The 6,000-nt window shown below is 46.2% G+C and overlaps 1 protein-coding gene across 1 annotated transcript in view; it reads left to right on the top strand.

Annotated features, from left to right (window-relative positions):
- Positions 1-6,000, top strand: part of LOC111977495 (contactin-3-like) — an 87,679-nt gene that overhangs the window by 25,217 nt on the left and 56,462 nt on the right. The window lies entirely within an intron of this gene.

Genomic DNA, 6,000 nt, shown 5'->3' with positions numbered 1-6,000 from the left:
GCAATTCGACACTACTGTACAACAACACAGAGTTACACATAGAATAAACAAAACATAGTCAATAATACAGTAGAACAAAAGAAAACAAAAAGTCATATACAGTGAGTGCAAATGAGTGGAAGATAAGGGAGTTAAGGAAATTAATAGGCCATGATGGGCAGAAGTTACAATATAGCAATTAAACACTGGAATGGTAGATGTGCAGAAGATGAATGTGCAAGTAGAGATACTGGGGTGCAAAGGAGCAAGATAAATAAATAAATACTGTATGGGATGAGTAGTCGATAGATGCGCTGTTTACAGATGGGCTATGTACCGTGCAGTGATCTGTGAGCTGCTCTGACAGCTGGTGCTTAAAGCTAGTGAGGAGATATGAGTCTCCAGCTTCAGTGATTTTTGTAGTTCGTTCCAGTCATTGGCAGCAGAGAACTGGAAGGAGAGACGACCAAAGGAGGAATTGGCTTTGGGGGTGACCAGTGAGATAACCTGCTGGAGTGCGTGCTACGAGTAGGTGCTGCTATGGTGACCAGTGAGCTGAGATAAGGCGGGCTTTACCTAGCAGAGACTTGTAGATAACCTGTAGCCAGTGGTCTGGCGACGAGTATGAAGCGAGGACCAACCAACGAGAGCGTACAGGTCGCAATGGTGGGAGGTATATGGGGCTTTGTGACAAAACGGATGGCACTGTGATAGACTGCATCCAGTTTGTTGGTAGAGTGTTGGATGCTATTAGATGACATCACCGAAGTCGATGATCGGTAGGATGGTCAGTTTTACGAGGGTATGTTTGGCAGCATTTTTTATTTTTTTTATTTCCCCTTTATTTAACCAGGTAGGCAAGTTGAGAACACGTTCTCATTTACAATTGCGACTTGGCCAAGATAAATCAAAGCAGTTCGACACATACAACAACACAGAGTTACACATGGAGTAAATAAAAATACAGTCAATAATACAGGAGAAGAATAAGTCTATATACAATGTGAGCAAGTGAGGTGAGATAAGGGAGGTGAATGAAAAAAAAGGCCATGGTGGCGAAGTAAATACAATATAGCAAGTAAAACACTGGAATGGTTGATTTGCAGTTGAAGAATGTGCAAAGTAGAGATAGAAATAATGGGGTGCAAAGGAGCCAAATAAATAAATAAATAAATACAGTAGGAAAGAGGTAGTTGTTTGGGCTAAATTATAGATGGGCTATGTACATGTGTAGTAATCTATGAGCTGCTCTGACAGCTGGTATTTAAAGCTAATGGGGGAGATATGAGTCTCCAGCTTCAGAGATTTTTGTAGTTTGTTCCAGTCATTGGCAGCAGAGAACTGGAAGGAGAGGCGGCCAAAGGAAGAGTTGGTTTTGGGGTGACCAGAGAGATATACCTGCTGGAGCGCGTGCTACAGTGGGTGCTGCTATGGTGACCAGCGAGCTGAGATAAGAGGGACTTTACCTAGCAGGGTCTTGTAGATGACCTGGAGCCAGTGGGTTTGGCGACGAGTATGAAGCGAGGGCCAGCCAACAGAGTGTACAGGTCACAGTGGTGGGTAGTATATGGGGCTTTGTGACAAAACGGATGGCACTGTGATAGACTGCATCCAATTTATTGAGTAGGGTATTAGAGGCTATTTTGTAAATGACATCACCGAAGTCGAGGATTGGTAGGATAGTCAGTTTTACAAGGGTATGTTTGGCAGCATGAGTGAAGGATGCTTTGTTGCGGAATAGGAAGCCAATTCTAGATTTAACTTTGGATTGGAGATGTTTGATGTGAGTCTGGAAGGAGAGTTTACTGTCTAACCAGACACCTAGGTATTTGTAGTTGTCCACGTATTCTAAGTCAGAGCCGTCCAGAGTAGTGATGCTGGACGGGCGAGCAGTTGCGGGCAGTGATCGGTTGAATAGCATGCATTTAGTTTTACTTGCGTTTAAGAGCAGTTGGAGGCCACGGAAGGAGAGTTGTATGCCATTGAAGCTCGTCTGGAGGTTAGTTAACACAGTGTCCAAAGAGGGGCCAGACGTATACAGAATGGTGTCGTCTGCGTAGAGGTGTACCAGAGAATCACCAGCAGCAAGAGCGTCATCATTGATATATACAGAGAAGAGAGTCGGCCCGAGGATTGAACCCTGTGGCACCCCCATAGAGACTGCCAGAGGTCCGGACAACATGCCCTCCGATTTGACACACTGAACTCTATCAGAGAAGTAGTTGGTAAACCAGGTGAGGCAATCATTTGAGAAACCAAGGCTGTCGAGTCTGCCAATAAGAATGTAGTGATTGACAGAGTCGAAAGTATACAGAATGGTATACTTGGCCAGGTCGATGAATACGGCTGCACAGTAATGTCTCTTATCGATGGCGGTTATGATGTTGTTTCGGACCTTGAGCGTGGCTGAGGTGCACCCATGACCAGCTCTGAAACCAGATTGCATAGCGGAGAAGGTACGGTGGGATTCGAAATGGTCGGTAATCTGTTTGTTAACTTGGCTTTTGAAGACCTTAGAAAGACAGGGTAGGATAGATATAGGTCTGTAGCAGTTTGGGTCTAGAGAGTCACCCCCTTTGAAGAGGGGGACGACCGCCGCAGCTTTCCAATCTTTGGGAATCTCAGACGATACGAAAGAGAGGTTGAACAGGCTAGTAATAGAGGTTGCAACAATTTCGGGCAGATCATTTTAGAAAGAGAGGGTCCAGATTGTCTAGCCCGGCTGATTTGTAGGGGTCCAGATTTTGCAGCTCTTTCAGAACATCAGCTATCTGGATTTGGGTAAAGGTGAAATGGTGTGGGCTTTGGCGGGTTGTTCTGGAGGGTGCCGGGCAGTTGACCGGGGTAGGGGTAGCCCCAGGTGTAAAGCATGGCCAGGCGTAGAGAAATGCTTATTGAAATTCTCAATTATAGTGGATTTATCGGTGGTGACAGTGTTTCCTAGCTTTAGAGCAGTGGGCAGCTGGGAGGAGGTGCTCTTATTCTCCATGGACTTTACAGTGTCCCAGAACTTTTTTGAATTAGTACTACAGGATGCAAATTTCTGTTTGAAAAAGCTAGCCTTAGCTTTCCTAACTGCCTGTGTATATTTGTTCCTATCTTCCCTGAAAAGTTGCATATCACGCGGGCTATTCGATGCTAATGCAGAACGCCACAGGATGTTTTTGTACTGGTCAAGGGCAGACAGGTCTGGAGTGAACCAAGGACTATATCTATTCCTAGTTCTACATTTTTTGATTGGGGCATGCTTATTTAAGATGGTGAGGAAGGCACTTTTAAAGAATAGCCAGGCATCATCTACTGACAGGATGAGGTCAATGTCATTCCAGGATACCACGGCCAGGTCGATTAGAAAGACCTGCTCGCAGAAGTGTTTTTGGGAGTGTTTGACAGTGATGAGGGGTGATCGTTTGGTCGCAGACCCATTACGGATGCAGGCAATGAGGCAGTGATCGCTGAGATCTTGATTGAAAACAGCAGAGGTGTATTTTGAGGGCGAGTTAGTTAGGAATTGATGGTGCCCGTGTTTATGGATTTGGAGAGTTGTACCTGGTAGTTCATTGATAATTTGGAGATTGAGGGCATCAAGCTTGGATTGTAGGATGGCCGGGGTGTTAAGCATGTCCCAGTTTAGGTCACCTAGTAGCACGAGCTCAGAAGATAGATTGGGGCAATCAATTCACATATGGTATCGAGGGCACAGCTGGGGGCAGAGGGAGGTCTATAGCAAGCGGCAACAGTGAGAGACTTGTTTCTGGAAATTTTTAGAAGTAGAAGCTCGAATTGTTTGGGTACAGACTTGGATAGTAATACAGAACTCTGCAGGCTATCTTTGCAGTAGATTGCAACACCGCCCCCTTTGGCAGTTCTATCTTGGTGGAAAATGTTGTAGTTAGCGATAAAGATTTCAAGAGATTTTGGTGATTTTCCTAAACCAGGATTCAGACACGACTAAGACATCCGTGTTGGCAGAGTGTGCTAAAGCAGTAAGTAAAACAAACTTAGGCAGTAGGCTTCTAATGTTAACATGCATGAAACCAAGGCTTTTACGGTTACAGAAGACAACAAATGAGAGCACCTGGGGAGTGGAGCTAGGCTCTGCAGGACCTGGATTAACCAGAGGAGAAGTAGGATAAGGGTACGGCTAAATGCTATACGAACTGGCCGTTTAGCACGTTCGGAACAGTGTGTAAAAGGAGCAGGTTTCTGGGCACGATAGCATAGATTCAAGGCATAGTGTACAGACAAAGGTAAGGTAGGATGTGAGTACATTGAAGGTAAACCTAGGCATTGAGTAATGATGAGAGAGATATAGTCTCTAGAGACGTTTAAACCAGGTGATGTCATCGCATATGTAGGAGGTGGAACATCATGGTTGGTTAAGGCATATTGAGCAGGGCTAGAGGCTCTACAGACAAATAAGATCAGTAATCACTAACCAGGACAGTAATGGACGAGGCATATTGATATTAGAGAGAGGCATGCGTAGCCAAGTGAACATATGGGTCCAGTGAGTGGTTGGGCTGACTGGGAACACGGCGATTCAGACAGTTAGCAGGCCGATGCTAACAGTTAGTAGGCTGGGGCTAAACAAGCTAGCAGTTAGCAGACTGGGGCTGGCAAGCTAGCAGTTAGCAGACCGGGTTAGCAAGCAAGCAGTTAGCAAGGGCTAGCAGTTAGCAGACCGGGGCAGGCAAGTTAGCCTTTGGGGGACGTCGCGATGGGGGTAAGTCTGTTTTTGCCTCTTCGTGCGGTGACGTCGATAGACCAGTCGTGGAGTTAGTAGGGTTCCATGTAGCTCTAGGTAGCTAGCAGGCCTAGCAGGTTAGCAGAATGGGCCTTCAGCGGGCGTCACGCCTGAGGGGCCTGTTGGAATCCTCGGGCAGATTATGTCGGTATTCCAGTCGTAGAGGATCGGCGGGGTTCCGTGCCCCGTACCGGCAGTAGAAGGCATCCGGATATTGTAGCCCAGGAGTGGGCTTCGGTGGTAACACAGGAGCCCTGGCCGGGCTAGCTTCAGGCTGATTGGTGCTTGCTCCGGGATGGAAACGCTAGCCAGGAGTGGTCACCCGGGATTGCGGTTAGCTAGTTGCGAAGATCCAGATAAATGTTCCGAGTTTGCGGTAGGAATCCAGGGATATGGAGAGAAATAGGTCTGTTATGCTCTGGTTTGAGTCACGTTGTTCAAACTGGCGAGAGCTTTCCGAGCTAAAGGTTAGCTGTTGACCGCTAGCAATGGTTTGTTAACTGATAGCTGGTAGGTAGTTAGCTGGCTAGCTTCAGTTGAGGGATTCCAGATCTGATGTAAATAGAAATACTTTAGAAAAAAGCAGATCCACGCCACATTGGGTGAGGTGGGTTGCAGGAGAGTATTTAGAAAGATATGCGAAGAAAAATATGTAAAAAGATATATACAAGGGACACGACAGGACAAAAGACAAAGACGTCTGACTGCTACGCCATCTTGGAATGAATGGTGTGAAAATGTGAAAATATGTGAAAATTGTCTGTCCTCGGTTGAAACACTCACAATTGAGTTCCAACCTGCCTTTGGAAGCAACGTCAGCACAATAAAGCTTGCCGCCACTGGACAAACGCATTCTCTGGAGTGATTAATCACGTTTCACCATCTGGCAGTCCGACGGACGTATCTGGGTTTTTCGAATGACAGGAGAATGCTACTTGCCCGAATGCATAGTGCCAACTGTAAAGTTTGGTAGAGGAGAAATAATGGTCTGGGGCTGTTTTTCATGGTTCAGCCTAGGCCCTTTAGTTCCAGTGAAGGGAAATCTTAATGCTACAGCATACAATGACATTCTAGATGATTCTGTGCTTCCAATTTGTGGCAACAGTTTGGGGAAGGCCCTTTCCTGTTTAAGCATGACAATGCCCCCGTGCACAAAGCGGGGTCCATACAGAAATGGTTTGTCAAGATCGGTGTGGAAGAACTTGACTGGCCTGCACAGAGCCCTGACCTCAACCCCATCAAACACCTTTGGGATGAATTGGAACGCCGACTGC

This window comes from Salvelinus sp. IW2-2015, linkage group LG1 (assembly GCF_002910315.2).
Source record: "Salvelinus sp. IW2-2015 linkage group LG1, ASM291031v2, whole genome shotgun sequence".
Lineage (NCBI taxonomy): Eukaryota > Metazoa > Chordata > Actinopteri > Salmoniformes > Salmonidae > Salvelinus > Salvelinus sp. IW2-2015.
The sequence above is the reverse complement of the archived record's forward strand: the minus strand, read 5'-3'. Positions and strand labels throughout refer to the sequence as shown.